Genomic DNA, 22,700 nt, shown 5'->3' with positions numbered 1-22,700 from the left:
AAGTTGATTCCACATGTACAATTCTTCTAATTCTGCATCATTCTAATTCAGAAATTATTGTTTAATTGTTTGTCTTTACAACTGACACACAAAAAACTGTGAAGCCAAGTCTGTCACATTCACTATAATGTCTTTAACTTATTGCTAGGTAATGAATAAATATTTTTCAATGAGTAGAAGTTCCTTTAATATTAAACTACACACATTACTAATGATATGGTGTATGCATATCAATTAACTACCTCATGTTAAATGTTCTCATGTTGAAGAATATATCTGGTTTATTTATTATGGGTCAATCTGTCAGGAAAAATATAAATTTATTTGTAGAATTTATATAACCCAGGAAATCAGTCAGATTAATTTGGACAAAGTGTATAGTCTAATATTTAATCCTTATTTATTTTATTACTTCTATAAGTGTATTTACCATTTAGAGTAAATTTTATTAAAATAAATTGGCTTTGAAAATTGAATATTTCAAAAATATTCTATTGAAAAAAATAAAGCTACTCATGATGCTATAATCAAGATGGGAAATCTATGATTTTAAAACACACCACGACTACTAATTAAAAATCTCATTGGAGAGTATAAATAATCAAATAATAGTTACCTATTGAGACTGATTTTTAGATATTCTCTTATAGACATTTGGTGGAAAAAGAATTTATAAATACTTTTTATGGAAAAAAGTGCTTTCAAGGTTAAATGTTTGGAATATGCTGCATACTACTTTTAGGGGCTTCCATTCTCATTAATATAGTGAAGATTTCACAGCTTAATCCAGTGGTGGCCCCTACATTTTTGGACCATGCCACTGTAATAATACATGGTGACATAATTCCACTAAACACATTTTTGTATAGAATTATATAATAAAATTGTGAGTTATAAAATATGTTTAGATATCAGATAAATTGACTCAACATGTTCTGAAAAATTGTGGATGACAATTATCAAATATAAATGCACTCAAACTGGCTGTATAGAAATATGTATTCTTTTAATTTTTGAAACGCCTTGCTTCATTTCCTTTATTAAAGATTTTATAAAGATATTTCCTAACACTGGCATGTAAATTTTATAATATGTTATGAAATGTCATTACAGTATGTTTCTACCGTGATTTAAATGACAGTTGAGGTGGTTGTTACATTTGCTGAAATGAAGATCCGCCTCTAGAAATGGCTCTGGTTTGGAGAAATAATTCTAGACATTGTTAGGAAGAGAAGCTAAGCAAAGAGTTTTGCTTTAAGAGACAACTGCAGACTATTATTCCTGCAGCTTCAGAACTTGCTGCTAGCACTGTGCAAAGATGCAAATAAAAACATGTTGGTGCACATTATTTGGAATTTTGGATGTTATTTATATTGTCAGATATGTGAAAAATGCTATTATCATAAGTGGATTTCAATTTCAGCAGCACGGTAGTTTAACAGGAATAAATTACATCTATACGTATTATTAGAAACAATCCCATTCTTTTTGATCTTAACTTTTAAATAAATCCAATATTCTCCATCTGTCTACACTGATGTGAGAGATTGGCAGAGGCTGGAATTATATTGTTATGTTTGATCCAAAGTTGTGATTAGAATAATTGTGTGAATTCTTCTATTGCTATGGTTATGGTTACATATTTCCCTCTATTTCTAATGCCAGCTTTGACAGACTGACTGTGTCACCTTGAGCAGGTCACTTTTCTTGATTATTTTCATTTGTAATGGAACTTCCAATAATACCAACCTGTGTCACTTGTGTGTTCTTGAGATTGACAAAGAACTACCAAAAACCATTCAAATATATTTGATTTCAAAGAACCCTAATAACTAGAAAAACTGACATGGGAATTCCCATTTAATCTGTTTTCTATATATTTTAGAATACAAAACATGTTTACTTAAAATCTCACATGATGCTTTAAATGTGAAAAGGATTCCTTTTCAAATTACTGGATTATACTATCCTTCAGGGTAACAATAATAAAGGCCATCAAAACAAGAAGTGCAGAAGTTTTTAAACTGAGATATTTTTGTTTCCTAATTTCTAAGTGAGGACAGTTGGAAAACTAGCTGATGAGCTGGCATTCTCACCCAAGGAGTAAGGCAGGTTTTAAACTGACCAAGACACCACCCAACATGGGCATGCTAATTAGACAGACTGGCATCAAATAGCCAGACAGACGCATCTGTATGTTATGTGGAAGTAAAATAGATTTGGTTCAGGCAGCTTTTTGTGTGAAACATTACTTCCTACTCGGAGTGTCAGAATCTCGACTGCAATCTGCCACTTTGGTCCTCCTGGTTCACATTCATTTACTTAATTACCAGTGTCATAAAATTTCCTTCCTTCTCTTCCTTCTTCCCTTTCTTCCCGGCCCCTGTCCCTCACTCCTTCTCTTCCTTTCTCCCTCCCTCCTTTCTTTCTTTCAACCTAAAACCTTACAAGGAGTGAAAAAGTATCAGTAGATGAACTAAACATTCGTTATGGAAACAATAATGCACAATGAACTCTCATAAGACCAAATATATAATGACATACTTAAAATAATATGTAGCCTAGTGAAAAATAATATTTAATAGAATCAGAAGCAATATCACTTAAATATTATCTATGTAAAATTGATTGATATCTTGGGGCAAGTATTTCAGCCTATTTTCATACATTTTTTTTTCCTTTATAAAAAAGAAAGAAATTTAATTGTTTGAACTGGAAAAGCTAATGTCAGTCTGAAAGAAAGTATAAATTTCAGTGCACAGTAAAGAGGCCTTTATCTATAATCAGAAAACACTCAGTTTTTGGCAAATTGGTGAGACTCATTTGCAAGTGAGAAGTCAGAAACCTCTTTCTGTATATCTTACCTAATACGGCCCATAACAATATTTTTACATAGGCCAATCCATGATCAAACTTCATGTGACTATTTCAGATTATGTGGACTAGGTACTGTTAAATCATATAATTCACTGCTCCACTTAACAGGAAGAAAAATCTTGCTTCTCTATTCCTTTTTGTCTGCTTATTCTGCCACACCCATCTTGATAATTAAGTTCCTCAACCTTGAAGATAATGATATTCCAATTTTCTCTGGAAGAAATAAATTTGAGGATAAATTTGCATCATATTAAATGAAAACTGCACTTTTGAGAATAACCTTGAAAAGCACGATGATGCTTGTTATTGCAGGAGATTAAGGTCATTGGGAGAACACGATGAACGTTACTGGTAGGAAAGAAGGAAGTCCAACTAACTTCTGGTACTGTGATAGTCCTCACACTTTTGTCTGTGTCTACAATGATTCCCATACAATCTGATAAAGACCACAGGCTTCAATATCTGTTGTAAGAGTTTCCTGTGGGAAAGTAATGCCCAAATTTATTTACTCTTAATTATATACTAAAAATATTTAGGATTTTATAGAATGTTACTCTTATCTGAAGATTAAATAAACGTTTTTGAAAACAAAGCAAAGTAAACCTCATAGGTAATAAGGAAGTGTAGTTGATCTCTTATGTAGATTATCTTGTTAAAATAGTACTGTCCACATTTGAGAGAAAATGAATATCTGAACAAACTCCAGGTTATTTGTTCCCATAAATCAACAAGAAATGTTATGCAATTGACTATTCTTATTACTAGACTTTCGTTAGATGTTTTAAGTGAAAACGATTTGCTGTTGAAGTCTAATGGATACGTGATATGCCTCAAAAACAAAATCACTGTCTCAATATAAATTGAATTGAAATAGGTGTATTCCTGAGCACATCTAGCACTGTCTCTCCAGTGTTTAAGAAATGGACATAAAATAATGATCTTAGGGCCTCTGTCTCACAACACTTAGACGGAAGCCTACAAAGCCTTCCTTCTGCTCAACAGTAACAAGCAAGGTACCAGCCCGTCATCTGTCAACACCGTGGAAGCCCAGCAGCGATATGGCAGCAGGCGGGTTAATACCAAGCAGCCAAAAATGCGAAATTAAACAAACCAAAGAATTTATCCTGTGACGTATGAGGTTGATCTTAGCAAAGAGCTGTAAAAATCATCCTGCAAGCTTGGAGTAAATGACAGCTGTTGTCATTGTCCTTTTCCTCCCCTTCCTGCCCACGTGTTCCCATCTATCCAACCCTCCAGCCTCCAGTAGAGTTCACCTTCTCTAAGACTCTAGACACTCTAAGATTCACCAAGTTTTAATGATTTCTGTAATTAAGGATTTCTTCAAGGTGGGGGTGGGGGTATAGCTCAATGGTAGAGAACATGCTTAGCATGCACAAGGTCCTGGGTTCAATCCCCAGAACCATTAAAATCTAAAAAAAAAAAAAGTTAAATCGCAAAAAGTTTCTTCAAATCTGTTATAGCTTTATCTGACTATATGTTCTGGAAGATTCTGAAGGCTCAGTAGGTTGGGATCAGTTCCTTGGGAAAACAGCAAATATCAAAGAACTGTTTCATGCCTCTCCAGGTGGCAGCTTGCCAGAAATGTGAAGAGTGGTTTTATGGCCCTTATTAAATCAAAGTTTCCAAATAAAGGTGGGCATTTGTTTTCAAATTGGCTCTAAAAACATTTTTAAATATATTGTGCATCTAATAATAGTTTGGGAAGAAAACAACTGAAGAATACATATCCTATGTCTAAATATTTTAAAAATTATAAATCAAAGAGTGTTTTATCCTCTACCTTGACCAATATACTCTCAAAAGTGATAAAAATGACAATATACCCTCAAAATATCCTTCTACTTTGACAAGTACACCCTCAAAATGACAAAAAATTGGTTCAACTATGTATAGCAGAATACCAACAAATATAAAGACAATGGAACTCAGTTACTTTTATTCATGACTGGCTCTCATTAAATAGGTTAACATCATTTAGATAAGAACTAAAATAATAATAAGATAATCCCATAAATTATGATCTGTTGGTCCATAAAATATATATATTTTGCCTTTATTTTAGCAAAATAATCTTCTAGTCATAATAAAGTATGTACTAAAAGTTTGTACTATTGATATTAAGGTGTATAATAAATGAATAAAATTCTATTTTCTTTTATAATCTTTTAAGAGAATGTCAATGAAAGCAAATGTGAAAACCTAAGGAATGTAAATGAAAGTAAATGTGAGAAATCAAAAACTATTTTTCATGCTTTCCAAAGTAAATTTTCTCTTAAGTATTTAAAATTTTATCTATGCAGATCATAATTTATAGTTACTGAATAACACATTGTACAAAGAAAAACTTTAATTCATTTTTACAAAATTAATTAAACTTTATATAATACATTTATACAAATAAAACCATTTACAGTGTATCTGTAGCTGGCATTGTTAGAATGTATGGTTCAATATTTCACACGTGCTAAATTCACAACAATATACATACAAATTCAAGAATAATCAGAATTGTTTAACATTGCAAAAAGTTTCTCAGCTGCCATGTCCATGACGTGCTAAGTTTTTAGTGTTCTGGAACCATGCATTGGAATGTGAACAGAAGCAAGAAAATGGATACTCAGCACTACTGGGAACAATACTTTGTCATGCAAGAATCTCTCGCATTCCTACTTTGGAGAGAAGGCTTTGACAAGTTCATTAATTTGAATTTTTCTTACATAAGCACATCCACAGCTCAATTCTGCTGCCCTCAGAAATGTTGTCCATCTCTAAATCGGGCAGGGATATAAGCCACAACCCTTCACTTTATCCAAACGTGGTTACCTTTTGTTTGGAAGAGAAAGGAAAAAGGAGTGAAGCAGTGTCACCCCGGAGCATGAAGGATGTTTGTCCCCCGAGAGGCTGGGGCGGGTCCCAGGTTGAGCTGGGTGTCCGTGCTGACTGCTTGATCTGAGAGGGGCTCCTAAGCCTTTGATACTTTTCTTTTCTGCAGGTTTGTAATCCCCGAGGCTCTCTAAAGCACAGGAGGGCCAGAGATTCCCCTGCCTGGTCTTTAGTGGTCCTGTATCAGGACATAATTCCGTGACAATTAAAGTGGCTTTCTAAGGCCAGTGCAGAGTGGTATACAGAGGCAGTGTCATCAATGTGAATATGAACACATATTAATGTATATGTAACTATATGAACAATGTATCTACATGAACATATACATGTATTTATGAAGTCTGTTTATACTTAGTATTGAAACAGGTTTCTCTTTAAAGAAGGGCTGCTTTAGGATGAAGAGAGAATACAACCTGGAAAATTAGAACTCGTAGAACATCTGCCTTAGGAAGAAATGGTAAGAAGAAAGGAAGCAGGATTGAGAGAGAAAAATGCTTCTTGTTGAAATCTGTACACTGACATAAAAAAAAAATACAGCAATAGAGCACCTGAACTGTGAGTTTAAAGGCAATACAAACCATTCCACTAAATTTATACTTATTTGCCTTCTCCTTGAGCAGACTTGTACATGTATACAAGTATTTTACTCCCCAGTTTTTTGTTACACAAGAAATAACTATGATTGGAAACAGGGAAGATGCTCAGAAGCGTTTCTCTTTGAAATCTACTAGGAAAATAGAGCTATTTAACATGTGTGGTATTTATCACATACGCTTTTCTACCAAGAGTATGTATCCGCATATGGGAAATACTTGAAGAGAAAAACTCAAGAATGTCTCAGCTCCTTCCTCAGCAGAACCATGACAGTCTCTCATCACCATCAATGGTCCTGCTCAAAGCAGAGAGTGTGGCATCATTGTGGGAGTAATGTGAGACCCTAACATTTTAGCAGACAGGTCAGCTATAAAAGGCCTGCCATGAAGAAGCCGAAGAACCGTTAGGAAATTTACAGGGAGGGGTCGGAAAAAAACACAAAGAGCAATTCCCTGAATCTGCTAATGCAGTTTTGAGGGGGAAAGGAAGCTTGAGGAAGGAATTAAGTGAGGGACTGTCATGGGAAATGGCAGGGAAGCTGAAATGAATGAGTTAATGAATTTAACATGGAGTTAACATTTTTAAAAAATTCTGTAATCCATGCTATTTTGCTTTTTTACCTCTAGTAAATTTAATCTGAAAGCATCCCAAGACCTTTTGGGGATGGCATTTCTGCCAATATTTGCCTGCTCAGGCAGCATCACAAATAAAAAACAATGGTTTAATGTTATAGTGGGAGGCTAAGCATTCAAATAGGTGAGAAGGGATTAGCTGCCTTCTGGTTTTAAAGAGGGCCCTTAGAGCTTAATCCCCATGAGCTATTTGCTCCAGTGTTTTTAATGGCCCTTAATAGCTCAAGCCTGCTTTGAACACATATGCACGTATTTATTTTGTATTGATACATATTGCATGTATCAATTTCTATTCCCTAGCTGAAATTTGTGCTGTGAATTACCGTAGTAAGCTTTTGTCTAAAATGTAATCATCTAATTATGTGTTCTGGGAGATGGCATGGCTAGACTCATAGAGCACCAATTCGCGAGCATTTAATTTTTGTTTTTAATAAGAGACTCAGTGATTATGAGAAAAGGGATCTTCCTCCCGTTGGACAGGGAACGCAGTACTCAGACTTAAGTGATACTTTCAGGATTGGAATTTTCCTGGCCAGCTCCTCTGGGCATCTCATTAAGTGTTTCTAGTACTGCCGAGTAGTTTTGCCCTCTGACATGACCTTTAAAGGAATCCTGTTAGTAAATCAGAGGCTAAGAAGTCACGCAACATGAACCTAATGTAACTACGCAACATCAAATAGTGCTATCAAGATGCAGTCTTTCCTTTTTTTTAAGGATAATACAAACCCCTGTGAAATCTCTTTTTCAGGTTCACTAAATTAGTAATATTGTGAGCCAGCACTGATTCATCGCAATAATTTGGTGGAATCAAAGGAACTGGTGGAAGGCTCTGTGAGTAGCCAGGAGCCATAAAAAAGGATAAAATGGAGCCTGGATGGGAGCAGGTAGCCGCCTCCCATGTGCACAGGCTTTAAGAGGTTTGAACCATAGCGTCACTAGTGTTTTCAACAGCTGAGTGTTACATGTCTCTTTTGATAATGAAGGCTCCATTAAAACTCCTTTTTGGCCCTCTGAGAGATGAATAAAAAACTCTTTAAACGTGGTGCATCTAATACTAAATGTCACATTTTACCGGTTGGCATGCATTTATCACTTCATTTCCCAGTACAGTAAACAACTCGTAACTCACCGGTTCCTTTGATTGGCAGCAGCCTTGGGCATTTCTTAACACTCATGTACTGTACTGCGTGGAGTCAAACTTCCGTAGTAATTGGCTTCAGCAACAATAATCATAATAGAAATAATCATTCGAGAGTTAATCTCAAGGAGCCAAAAGAAGTAAGTCAAATATGGGGACAATAAATTATGGGGATTTCTCACTTAAGTAAGTAACAGGTTTAATAGCTTTCTCTAAGTACTGAGATCATTCAATTGAACATCTGCTTTCCAGCTGTGTATATTGATATATTACCAGGTTTTTTTCCCCTCTACCCTAAATGTATCCATGTTTTTAGGAGTTTCACTACCTGACTTTTTGACAAAGCCTTGATTGTGAAAGATGTAAAAATGTCAAAAATTCCATAGGCTATATTATGCCCAGGGTATTATTTTTCAATTGACACCAAAGACAGATGTCCATGGACAATTAAACCATTCTCCAATCACACCTTGTTCCAGCTGGGATCAGAGAATTAAAAGGAAATAAGCCCTCATAATTTACTTATTGCCAGAGTTCCTATAGTTTCCTTACTGTTAACAGTCTTATTAAATAATTCTATCAATATGAAAGGTACATTGTATGTTGCCTGAACTTCTCAAGTTGGCTTTTTTGTATTAAACTTAGTATTTCATCTTTTATAATAATTCATATACTGAGCAACTACTTTCAGAAAAATCCTGTTAGTTGGAGACTAGGATATCTTAAACTTGCTAAATCCCAAGTCAGGCCTTCAAGAGTTTAGCTGTAAAGCACCACACTGAAACAATCTGTACTAAAAACTGTGAGACTTGCCATTCAAAATAGATGTAACCCAGCATCTTGTCTAATAGGGCAACATGGTCCATGTTCTCCCCTTCCAATGACAACAACAAAATCCCAAATAAGATGTTATCTTCTTCCAGTCAGCCTTTATCATTACTGTCACTATAGCAACTAAATAGCTCAGAGTTACAAACTAAACAAGGGACCAAATAACTCGAGCTTATGAGCCTCTGTGCTATCACTGTTCATAAGATCCTAATTCAGAAAAGCTCAAGTCACGCTCACAAAGGAAAAGCCATTATTCCCTCTTTCCCTGACCAAAAGTATGATTAATAAAAGAGCTTCACCATGTTCTAGGCTTTATGGATTAAACAGCTTAAGACATGGGATGATGTAACCTGAGGGGACCATGTATTCATCCCAGTCCTCGGACACACTTCACGATGGCAGTCTGCTGGCTGGCAAAGTAATGTGCCAGGGAAGATGAGATTTATTGATTGGTTTAATTTTATTAAATGACACTAAAGAAACAAGGGTTGCTTTTCGTTTTTTTTGTTTGTTTGTTTGTTTGTTTTTTTGTTTGTTTTTTTTTTTTTTTTTTTTTTTGCTTTCCAACATTTGTAATTAGGAGAATACTGTATATAAAAACATAAAGTAGGACAGATTTGGACTTCTCCAAATGAGTTCTATCAATAATAGACCCCGAGCTACTGCAGCTTTTCAGATTCTTAAAAGAACAGTGTAATCTGTGAGATGTTTTCAAAATTCTCTATTATTTTTCAGAGCCATACATGTCCGGGTATCTAAACACTTAAGAGGCATATCTGAGGAGAAAGGTTAACAATAATAATTATGATGTTAATAAGATTTGTATTAGTTAATAGTTTTTGCATACCTTATAACATGCCACTTGCCACATATTGTCTTTTTTTAATTGAACTATAGTTGGTTTACAATGTTGTGTTAGTCTCTGGTGTACAGTGTAGTGATTCAGTTATACATGAATATATATTCTTTTTCATATTCTAAGGCTACTACAAGATATTAAATATAGTTCCCTGTCCATGTACTATGTTTTTGAATTCACGGTATTTGTATGCCCGGTTTACAGAAAAGCATGTTGAGTCACAGAGAGAATAAATAACTTCCCAAGTTAAAGGAGAGGCAGAGCTAGGATTTGAACCTAGGCGACCCGGCTCCAAAGCCTACTCTCAACCACAGAGTGCTGCTCAAATAGTTTTCATGTTATGCCTCAAAGGCGTAACAGTGTGGCTAAAAATACGAAGTAATGTATATTTCTTGTTTTCCTTTCATTGCTATTTATTGAATGTGTTATCTTTTCTATTATAATTGCTTCTTCTTCATGTCAAATTTATATCTAATTTCAGCTCTGTGACTTTTACACCATTTTTGGCAAGATTATTGGTTACCTTCCATAAACTTGCATTTTTTAAATGGCAGCCATTGAACGCTTGTAGCTTTCAATGTCTATGCACTCAAATACCTAACATACCCAATCTAACATTACACTTTAGCTCTTTAAAGACAGCCCACCACTCCCTCTCTCCTGCCTCTCAGGTAAGAAACCTGCTGATGGAGAGATGACAGGCTGCATTATCTCAAAGTGCCCTGTTCAGAGGGCTTGTCCAAAAGATAACAGAGCCACTAAATTTTTTGGTGATGAGCGCAAATCAGAAATGAAAGTATTGATTTCTGAGAGTAAATCTTAGCATGAGTGGAAGAGAGGCAAACAGGCCGACAGAATCTCCACCCCAGCTTTTACATTGTATGACAATAAGAGAAGAAAATCAGAGTCAGGGATCTGATGCAGGGGGCTTCTCCGACAGGCAGATAACAAGGCTTTCTCTGTGGTTGACAGGGGACAAGTGATACCAGAGCCTGCAGTCCCTATGACAGCAAGAGACTCCCAGTGTAGTGGGGAAATCAGGGTAATAAATATGAGGGTTCTAGTGACATGTTGTAGGTATGTTACCATTAAAATTATACAGCGAGATAATGTATGAAGTCAGTTTGCTTCTCTGAAATATTCTAGATACACCCCTAGACACTCCACAGTCAACATTTTATTTTCTCCCTTCACAATCAACTAAGATGCATTTCATAAATAATAAAATCAATGAGATAATCCTTTGTTTTTTTACCTGAAAGGGTTAACTTTCTCCTTGTTAAAAAGTTCTGGAAACATGCTAAGCTATTCTACCCAAGGTACCAGTCATTCTAAGATCTAGAAGGGTTATCATCGGGAGAGAGGACCAACCACATCCAGGGTCAACATTGGAAGCTTAGAGGCAGGTGGGTGATGAGAAGTTACAGTACATTAAGTCCAGAAGGTTTCACAACTTAAATAAGAAGTGAAGTATGAAGAGTTCATGTAATGACAACACACTGTGGCAAGTTCTCTGTTAAAAATATGAGTCCAGGGGACATAGAGAACTGGTATTCCAGCAGGATGGAGGAAAGACAGCCAAGAAAGAAAGCAAAGCAGGATCAGGATGGCTTCTTGGTGGATATGACAACTGAGTTAAGTTTTGAATAATGAGGAGGAATTTTCCAGCCAAGGGGCTGGGTGAGAGAGGTGATATTCTGCCCCAAGAGTCTGGCATAGTCCTTTCAAGGATCTTTAAATAGTTAAGCATGGCTAGCTGCTAAAACTTCACGGGTCAGAAAAGTTGAATCTGCAGACTTTGGCAGATGCCAGATCATGAGCAGACCTGGCCATGCTTTGCAGTTTAAATTTTATCCTGCAGGCACTGGGGAGCCACAGAGGGGTTTTAAGAGTCAAGTCACAGCTCTTTAGATTTTTCAGAGATTTGAATTTTTAATTCATCCTTCAGCAAGTGAACTCTAGGAAGGATCAGAGGCCGGACCAGCCTGAGACCCCAAGGACCAGTCACAATAACTCAGGTGAGCAATGATGCAGTGGACAGAAGACAGAAGCTGTGAGATTCAGGAGGAAGAGATGCGGTGGAGCATGATGAAGAGTCCATAGTGATGGGACTTTCTCCCCTCTGGGTTGGGAGAGAAGGGGAAAAGCAACAGATTGGAGAGTGCAGTGGGGGGAAGCCCATTAGTCTAGGACACGAGGGTTTTCCAGATCCTGTTACTGAGCTCCTAGGCTGTAGTTGAAGGTGTCCACAAGTGGAGACAGCTCGCTGTGGGCAAACTAACGAATGCGTAGTGATGATGGACAGTGTATTCTAGGAAACTCATTGGAGGTTAACCAGGAGGAGTTTTAGCTTCTCAGAGAAAAGGACAAAGATGAAGATGGCATTTTCTCTCACTCCTTCTCTTGCCTTTTAAGTCAGAAGGAAGAAATAAGAGACTGAGTCTATAGTCAGTGTTCACTAGAGATGTACACCCTAAGAATAACCCTGGTCTTGTCATTCTGCCAAAATGTCGATTACAATTTTAAGTAACTTTTCTTTCTAGCTAGATTTTTCAGAGTAAGGATTGTGTCTTATATTATAGTAGTTCTGAAAGCGAGCAAAAAAAAAATGTGTGTGAGGTAATCTTTAAAGATAATCTCTAAGGCTGGTAGACTCCCTCGGCCTAAAGCAATGTGAATACAGCATTTCTAAGCTGTAATTATTCACAGAATGTGATTTACTGAGCACATAAAATGTGCTAGGCATGGTTCTAGGGGTGGAGGATAGAGCAGTGAACAAAAAAAGCAGAATCTCTGTCTTTATGGAGTTTACATTTCAGGAAAAGAATAGATAAGAAGCAAGTACAGTGCATAGCATGTCAGATGATGGTAAGTGCTGAAGGAAAACATGAAGCGGGGAAAGGGGACAGAGGATCAGAAGGTGGCTGCAACTTTGGATAAAGGGGCCATGTCTGGTCTCCTTGAATAGGTGATATTTGAATAGGGAGCCAAAAGAGGCTGTGAGCAAGCCATGCAGTTACCTGGTGGAAGGCCTTCCGGATAGAGAGAGAAACATGGGCAAAGGTTTTGAGTCAAGGATTTGCCCAGGGAGCTTGATGGCCAGTGGGGGCAGAAGGTGTGTGAACAGAGAGAATGAGAGGAGGAAAAGCAGGCTTCGGAAGCAGGGCAATGGGAGCAGCTAGGATGCTGAGGTCCAGCATGGCTTTTATTCTCAGTGAGGTGGGATCCATCACAGGTGTTTAGCAGAGGAACTACATGGTCTGACATGTTTTCACAGCATCACTCTGGCTGCTGTGTCTTTGAGAATAGGGCTATGAGAGACAGGGGCCAGAGTACGGAGACAGTTGGGAAGCAGAGGTTTTTGCAGTTATCTAGAAATGAGGGCAGCTCCGAACGTGGACCAAGATTGTGACAGTGTAGGAAGGAGGTTAGAAGTGGTCAGTTTCTGGATAGACGATTAATGTTTCCCTGGTAAGGGACAGAAGCCCGATTCAAAGAAGAGCATGTGGTGACCGTGTTTGAAACCGCCTTAGTCCTCAGACCAGAATTTACAATATCTGAGGGTGACAAGCTGGAGAGCCAGGAGATGTGATGTGTAGTCTGAAAGCCAGCAGGCTGGAGACCCTAGAAGAGCGATATTTCAGTCTGAGTCCAAAGGGTAGAAAAAAGACCAATGCTCAGAGACAAGCAGTCAAACAGGCGTTTCCTCTCAGTCAGCTTTTTTGTTCTATTCGAGTCTCTGATTGGATACATCTCATTCACATTGGAGAGGGCAATCTGCTTTAATTGGCCTGCCTAGTCCAAATGTTACTTTCATCCAGAAACACTCCACAGACACACCCAGAGTGATGTTTGGCCAGATGTCTGAGCACCCCCATGGCCCAGTCAGGTTTACACACAAAATTAACCATCACAGATCCACCCCTTGTCAACTTGGCACCTATGTGCGTCTCCTTAAACTATACTTAATCTCCAAATAAGGACAACAAGGTCATAATTTTACCCAACATGAAACCAATATCCTGTGTGTTAACCGAAAACACTCGAACTCTTTTGCCAGAAGTGAAGGTAAAGTCCTTGAGTGATGTTTGCTCCCCTCCCTGACATTCCATAACTAATTAGCCGTACTTAAACCCTGTGATATAAAGTCAGTGCATCTTCCTTTACATGATCATGGAATACAGAGAGAAGAAAGCAAAGATATTTATTTTGTATGCACATGCACAGATTCACAACAAAATAAGGAGGAAATACTCAAAACAGTTACAGTCCTCATTTCTGTAACTGGCCATGTGGTCACAGCTGATATTAATAACTACCTTCTTCAAGTATTCATTCCGTATTCCCTTTGCCTTCAGCAAGCACTTCAACTGGTTGTGATTTTTAACTGGTGGGATGACTCAAACCTTCATTCTGGAAGAGTCTGGACCGTTCATAGTCCTGCCTGGATTGGGTTGCTAGGGTTTTCCATTACCTAATCACAGGGCATGGTAATCCTAGAGACACTGTAAGTGATCTCCTATGTTCCAGACACCCTCTTGCTTACTCCCACTGTAGATGGGTCGTCCAATTTCCCTTTGGTGTTTAGAATTAATCTCTATAGTCAGCACAGTAAACCCCTTCTTTGCCTGTTAATCCAAAGGCATTAGGATCCCAAAGTGGCTAGGCTGCAGTCTTAATTTCCAGTTCAATGGAATCATCTTTGTGTCTCCTGATGGAAGTTCTTCCTTTGGAGTCAAGATCTCTAGGCCCACAGAACATTGTCAGGGAACAGGAGGCAGAAGTGTCACCAGCAGGTTACTAAGGGTAGTAGCGAGTGGTGCCACTCTCATTTCCACACGTGACTCCTGGACCTGTGAAGCCTGGCTGTGGGAGAGGCAGGACTTTGTATCAGACACTGATTTAGAGCATACACGGCTTTCTAGAAAGAATCTTGCTCCAAACCTTCAAGGTATTGCCACTTAGCTGGCACTGTAACTGGGATTTTAAAAGGCTATTCAACTGTTCTGTTAAGCCAGCTGCTTCGGGATGGTGGGGGATACGGTAAGACCAGTGAATTCCATAAGCACGGGCCCACTGCCACCCTTCTTTGCTTTATTCAGATCTTCAGCTGATTGAACGATGTTCATCCATATAAGGGAGGGAAATCTGCTTTATTCGCTCCACCAATATAAACACTGATTTCATCTCAAAATACTCTCACAGACACACCCAGGGTCATGTTCAGCCAAATAACTGGGCAAACTTTATTCCAGCCTAGCTTTAAGAATGGATGTCCAAGGCAAAGGGAACTAGACCAAACAGAAAAAGCTTCCTATTGAATGGAAGAAGGTATTTGTAAACAAGACATCTGATAGGGGGTTAATATCTGAAATGTACAAAGAACTCATACAACTCAACATCAAAAAACCCCAAACTGTCCAACTTAAAAAAAAGTGGGAAAAGAACATGAATACACATTTTTTTTCCAAAGAGGACATACAGATGACCAACAGGTACATGAAAAGATGCTCAATATCACTAATCACCAGGTAATGCAAATCAACAGCACAGTGAGATACCATCTCACACCTTGTCAGATGACTATCATCAAAAAGACAAGAAATAACAAGTGTTGGAGAGGATGTGGAGAAAAGGAAACCCTTTGTGCTTTGCTGGTGGGAATGTAAATTGGCGCAGCCATCCATTATGGGAAACAATATAGGGATTCCTCAAATATTTAAAATAGAATATCAGATTTAAAATAGAACTACTGTATGATCAAACAATTCCACTCTTTGGTATTTATCCATAGAAAGTGAAAAAAATAACTCAAAACCCTATAAGCACCTCTATGTTCATTGTAGCACTGTTTACAATAGCAAAGACATGGAAACAATCTAAGTGTCCATCAGTAGATAAATAGATAAAGAAAATGTGACCTATCAATCTGTATAGATAGATAGATAGATAGATAGATAGATAGATAGATAGATAGATAGATAGATAGATAATGGAATATTATTCAGCCATAAAAAGAATGAAATCTTCTCATTTGCAACATCATGGGTGGATCTTGAAGGCATTACACTAAGTGAAATAAGTCAGACAGAGAAAGACAAAAACTATATGATTTCACTTACATGAGGAATCTTAAAAAAACAACCATAGCAAAAACAACAAATGAGCTTATAGATACAGAGAACAGATTGGTGGTTACCAGAGGCAGGGGGTAGGGAGTGGGTGAAATGGGTGAAGAGAGTCAAAGGTACAAATTTCCAGTTATGAAATAAATAAGCCATGGGGATGTAATGTACATCATGGTGACTCTAGTTAATAATACTATATTGTATAGTTGAAAGATGATAAGAGCATAGAGCTGAAAATTTTTCATCACAAGGAAAAAATGATAATATGTATGGTGACAGATGTCAACCAGACTTATTGTAGTGAACATTTCACAACATATACAAATACCAAATCATTACATTATACAGATGAAACCAATAAAATGTTATATGTCAATTACACCTAAAAACAATTGGATGTGCATTTAAACAGGCTTGTTAAACCACCTTTAGTAAGGGTAGAGTTTATTCCAGAACAAACTCTATTCTGGAATTTGGGTCCAAGCATTACCCTAAGCTCACAGTATGGAGTAGATTAATAAATTGGAGAGAGGATTTCAACATTTTAGTGCATCCTGTTCTGTAACCATAACCCCAGGGCAGGACAGAATGAAGGAAGTAGGAAGTCAGAAAGAACTTACTTACACAAGCTTGCTCCTTGGGAGGCAACAGCAACGAACTGAGCAGCACATTACCTAGTAGAGAGGCTGTCTCTTTCCATACTGGATAGTGAATGCAATATTCAAAATGCAGCTAAAATTTTTGATTTTTAGCACAGAAAGGATATTTGATTCTGAACTCACATAATGGTTCTGGAAAATACAGTACTATAACCTCTAGATGCTGACCTTGATGTTACATTTACTGCTTTATTGGCACCAACCTCCATTTGATAATCTACCAACAGATGGTCAGGGTATCTTGGTATGCGTTCTAGTCCCTTGTCTATTTGTGCATCATTTGACAGGATACTTCTGAGGCAGCAAAATTTAGCTGACGATGTTATGGTTCATTGTTTCCATCAATGGTTTTGGCTTTATCTAGAATTCTTTGATTCAAATTGACATATGACACTAATCTTATTCAACCTGATTGTCAAACAATAAGGATGTGACAACTCTGTAAACTTTCAAGAGCTATTGTTGTCTTCCATAGTGTGCTTTTCAAGGGTGCTGTCATGCCATGGCTAGTAAACAAGAATATTTAGAGAGCTGATTTTAAAATGTTATGAAGGTTAGTGATCTTTTGAATTAAAGGCATAAAACTGAACAGTATTTTAATACTAGAGCACTGGATTCCTGGCAAATATTAAAGTGTTATCAAATGTATCATTCATTTATAGATAAATGGTGGCACACAGATTTTTTGTCACAATTTTTAATGGTAGTAAATTATCTTTCTAGTACTTGGAATAGTTCCACTGTAACACACAAGAATAATGGAGAAATTCAAAGCCAAAAATTGTTTGGGTTTTATATACTGTAATGAAACATTTGGCAGAATTTGGTATATATATGATTCCAGAGCCCTTGTAAAGAAATATCGCAAAAATAATTTGGCAATATGGATTACAGTGGGTGAAACTTCACATTTGTCCTAAGAATTCAATTTTTTTACCTGATGAAGTATAAGAATTATAGACTAAATTTTAAGTACCAAGATGATTATTACAACATTTTATATAAAAACAGAAGCAGAAAGTAGGTTTAATTACCAAATATTTGAATAAATTATGACATATTAAAATGAATTTTAATGCAATGAATATCATAAACCAGTTACATAGTGTTTCCAAAATATTGAAAAATAAGAGTACATATAATTTCTATATGTATATGTATAAAATGTATATGTATAAAGTGTCAACAATTTATCTTTTTAAAAGGAATTGATGTGTTCAGTCAGCAGAGAACAATGTGTCTTTGATGGTGGGATTACCAGAGCTTTTTATTTCTCCTTTTTTGTTGAAGTTTTCCAGTTTGTACAATGATGCATACAATGCAATTAGAAAAAAATCCATAATAGTTCAAAAAATAAAGCATGAAAATATTTTAGTCATTAATTCTGTGCCATTAATAGAGTCTTCTACAGTGTGCATTTCCAGGGTGCTATCATGTTGTAGGTAGTAAACAGGAAAGTTTTGAGAGTTGACATAAAAATGTTGTGAAGGTTAGTGATCTTTTGAATTGAGTGCCTACAACTGAGCAGTATTTTAATACTAGGGAATTATAGATATTTTGATAATCTAAGATTTTCAATCTTATTGATAGATGAATACATGCACCTAGAAAGATCTCCTGAGTTTTACTTGCTTAAGAACAAGTCTTATTATGAAATCTAACAAACCATAAAGATGCCTCCTCTTATGTACTTTTTAGGAATTTAATAATTAAGTGAGGAACTATTTCTCTCTTTGGAAGTTCCCATGGGAGTTAAGCAATTCTCCTAGGGATCTAATCAGACTGCTGTCTCAGTACCATCTGAGTTTGAATGACACTTGCACCAGAGTCACAAAATAGAAAATAAACAAACACACAACTTTGAGTCAATAAAAACCAAGCAGAGGAAATGATTATTCCCGGTGAAGTATCAGATATGCTAACAAAGGCAGACATGATGACAGCTTCTGTGAAGGTTTACCTTTTCGAAGTCATCTACTAAACTCAAGACATTTGAATGACATTCTCCTCACATCTATCTCAATAAGAATTTTGCTCTGTGTAATGTACTAACACATACTGAGAAATGTTTATTGACATGGTGTGTTTCTTTATTTAACAAGTCAGGCAATCATTTTATTTCAGTCTTTTTGTGTAAAGTGTGGGACTACTTCATTTTCATCACTTAAGAGTTTACTAAGATTTCACTGTCTCCGAGGGTGTTGTTTTAACTTCATTATTGCTTGATCAGGTTTCCACTTCAGTGAATTCTTCATTGAAACCCGACAGCCTAAGTAACAGTAGGAAGGAACAAAGCTCTGATGCTGGCTGAGTCTTCAGTCTTTGTTTCTTATGAGATGTATTAAAAGGACTAGGCAGATAACGAGTCAGAGTTTCAACTCCATTCCTTTTTTGTTAGGTGCATTTGATACTGAAGCTTAGGAAACAAATCGATAAAGAAAATACAAAATAGTGTTAAAAGCTTTAAAAAGTAAAATAGGAAAATTGTGCTGCATTTGTAAGTTTTACCAAAAACAATTCTTCCAATTAAGGATCTGACACCATTTAAACTAAGCTTTATTTAAAACTATAGTGTGCCACAATAAATTTGAGGTTACACTGGTTCATTTGTTAACAGTTTCAATGCCATTGACACCATCAAGCAGACTAGTGACATCAGAATGATTTACTTAATAAAAAGATTTTTCCTTTCTGATACAATATTTTTGTGATGTATTTATGAAGTAATTTCTTTCTGAAGTACATAGTCATAGCAATCTGCAGCCTAAATCAATCTCATTTAATGACAACAAAACCAATCGATTAAATGACATTAAAAGATTTTTATCAGTTGAAGTAGGTCAGGCCTAGAGACATGATCTAGCTCCTGGGGGATCAGAAGTCTGCTCAATTATTTTCAATTTTAATATGTTTACACTATTATGTGTAATTAATAAAAAACATGCATTCTATAAAAGGGATTTCTAACTCCCGTCCCATTTATCAGAATATGGTTGCAGAATTAGGGAAAGAAGTTTGTTGCAGGATAGTCTTGTGTCAGAATCCTATGATGGCCCACTAGTCTCACATGTTCCATAAATCTCTCTGATTATGTCTTCCCCTTTATAACATTAACATGACCACAAACACCACCAGTTATTAAGAACACAATTATGTCTATGTGAGATAATAGGAAATGTATATTAGCCTCCATTTCCAGCTCCTAGCACAGAGATCCTGAACCCTTGTAATTTCCTGGGTGATAGGAGTGCCTTTTGTTCTAATGAGACAACTCAGAGGTGGGGGTGGTCTCTGGATGGCTTCTGAATGAGAACTAGTCACCAGAAAGACCAAGCCATGGTTAGAAGCTTGGAATTTTCAGCGCTGCCCTCCATTCTCTTGAGAAGAGAGAAAGGCTGGAAGTAGAGTTAGTGGTGGATCATGCCTATTGATGAAGCCTCCATTAAAGTCCCATGGATTTCGGAGAGCATCCAGATTGGAGATCACAACCACACACAGAGAGGCAATGTTCCCCACAGGAACAGAAGCTCCTGCGCTCAGGCCCCTCCCAGACCTTGCCCTATGTATCTTTTCATCTGGCTGTTCATCTGTATCCTTTATTATATCTAATAAACTGGCAAATGTAAGTATTTCCCTGAGTTCTGTGAGCTGCTATAGTAAATAATCAAACTTGAGGAAGGGGTCATGATAACCTCCAATTTTTAGCCAAATTGGATCCAATGTGTTGCATGCAACATGCTACCTCCAGTACAGCATCTTATCCCTTAAAGTAGGACATGCGTTACGGGCAACCCAAGGACCTAGTACTTGAGACAGACATCTCTAGTGTGTGTGCTGGGGAGTAGTTTCCTGGGACTGAGCCCTTAGCTTGTGGGATCTCCAGGTATATAATCTGTGTCAGAACCCAGTTAAATCGTAGGACACACAGCTGGGGTTGCACAATTGCTTGTTGTGGAAAAAAACCCACACACACATATCTGGTGGCAGGACTGCCACGGGTGGGGTAGTATTATGAGAGTCAAGGAGAGAAACACAGGTGGAAGGACAAATAGAAAACTGAGCTTCCCCCAAATAGTCTGGGACTGCACTAAACTATTTTCAGAGAACTGGAAGTCTATAACTGTCCTTATTAGGAAAGGACCAAACACAGGCATGGGTAGCAGATACCCGAAAGCAATTCATTCTGAAATACCAGTGCGGAAGTTGTGCAGGAGTGGAAGTGGGGTGAGGATGATGTCACCTTCTGGGGGTGTGTGTCTGGGCTCCTGAGGCAGGTGTGAGATGAGGACTTGAGTGCAGGGAGCATGTTTGGGAGGTAATCCCAGGAAGCATGAGCCAGAGGTTGGGGACAGACAATAAGTGTGTAACTACTGGGGGCAACTGGGGCTCAATTCACCTGGGGACCCTTTGAGGATTCATGTAGAAACCCCCAGAACTGTCCCTCACTGTCAATATTTTCCAAGATTCTCACGAGTCTTTTTTTGATGGTTGCATCTGAGTGTACTAAATCTCTGCTGTGTACAGGCTGCCCTGCCCTTGGGCTCAGCCAGGTCCCATGGTGCTGGATGAGGCTCCCAGGGGGAAAAGTGGAGAAGTGCAGGAGCTCACGGTCAGAGGCTGTCAGGGCGTAGGGGAACAATTCACCTTGGTTCAGTCTGAACTCAAAGGCTAGCTGAGGGGGCATGGAACAAATTAGCAGGAGAAACTCATGGCATAAATTATCCGAGGTATGTTTTTAAAGGAAAAGGTATGGGGAATGAAGTAATCACATGGTAGAATATTTTTACTTCATTTACCTTCAATTTCCAAAAAAAAATTAAGATAGTAGGAAAACTACCTTCTAAGTCAGAAAGATCTAGGTACAAATTCTAACTACTTCTAATTGTAGCTGTGCAATCCTGGTAACCATATTTGACATCTCCATAATTATTTCTTTTTTTCTAAATTGAAGTACAGGATACCACTTATATGTGGGGCGGGGGCGGGGGGGGAACACAAACAAACCTGTTTACACCAGAAACAGACTCACAAGCAGAAAACAAATTTATGGTCACCAGGGGGAAAAGCGAGTGGGAAGGGATAAATTGGGAGTTTGAGATTTGCAGATATCAAATAAACTACTATATATAAAATAAACAACAAGGTCCACCATTATTTCTTTTTTTAATTTTGTTTTTTTTAATTGAAAAGTAATTGATTTACAATGTTAATTTCAGGTGTACAACAAAGCAATTCAGTTACACATATACATATTTTCAGATTCTTTTCATTTCTAAAATTTTGTTTTTTCATGCTTTCTTAATAAATATAGTAAGACAATGTAAAACTTCTCTGCAGTTTTTCATCCCCTGCTATGAACTGAATTGCATCTCCCTAAACATCATACACTGAAGCCCTAACCGCCACCGCCACCATCACCACCCCTCGCACCATTGTGACTATATTTGGAGACTGGGTCTGTAAAGAGGCAACAAAGGTTAAATAAGGTCATAAGGGTAGTGTCCCGACCCAAGAAGAGCAAGAGACAGCTGAGCTGTCCCTCTTTGCCATATGAGAACACAGCAAGAGGGGGGACATCTACAAACCAAGAGTCCTCACTAGAAACCAAAATGGCTGAAAAACCTCGATCTTGGACTTCTAGCATGTAGAGCAGTGAGAAAGTCAATGTCTGTTGTGTGAGCCACTCCGGGTGCGGTATTTCATTGTGGCAGCCAGAGCAGACTAAGATCTCCCCTTTCCAAATCTACACACATGGCGTATACAGTGTGGCAGCGTCTTAGTCTACTCAGGCTGCTATGGGGCAGCACCACAGCCTGGGCAGCATGAAACAACAGAAACTGATTTCTCACAGCTCTGGATGCCAGGACTCCAACCAGCACGGCCATTTCCAGAGAGGGCTCTCATCCTGGCTCACAGGCACCTCGTGGCTGTGTCCTCTCACGGTGCAAGGGGCTCCGGACCTCTGCGGTCTCTTTCCTAGGGGCACTAATTCCATTCGTGTGAGCTCCACCCTCGTGATTCAGTACCTCCCCAAAGTCCCATCTCCTGATACCATCACCTTGGGATGTTAAGATTGCA

The 22,700-nt window shown here is 37.7% G+C and overlaps 1 long non-coding RNA gene across 1 annotated transcript in view; it reads right to left on the bottom strand.

The window, feature by feature from the left end:
- Positions 1-15,057: 15,057 nt before the first annotated feature.
- The window catches only part of LOC141578923 (uncharacterized), a 69,458-nt gene continuing 61,815 nt past the window's right edge, over positions 15,058-22,700 (bottom strand). Inside the window, exon 6 of the long non-coding RNA XR_012509819.1 lies at positions 15,058-19,038. This is a non-coding gene — a long non-coding RNA (uncharacterized LOC141578923). The remainder of the gene's footprint in view (positions 19,039-22,700) is intronic.

The sequence above is a fragment of the Camelus bactrianus genome, chromosome 10 (assembly GCF_048773025.1).
Source record: "Camelus bactrianus isolate YW-2024 breed Bactrian camel chromosome 10, ASM4877302v1, whole genome shotgun sequence".
NCBI classification, from domain to species: domain Eukaryota; kingdom Metazoa; phylum Chordata; class Mammalia; order Artiodactyla; family Camelidae; genus Camelus; species Camelus bactrianus.
The sequence above is the reverse complement of the archived record's forward strand: the minus strand, read 5'-3'. Positions and strand labels throughout refer to the sequence as shown.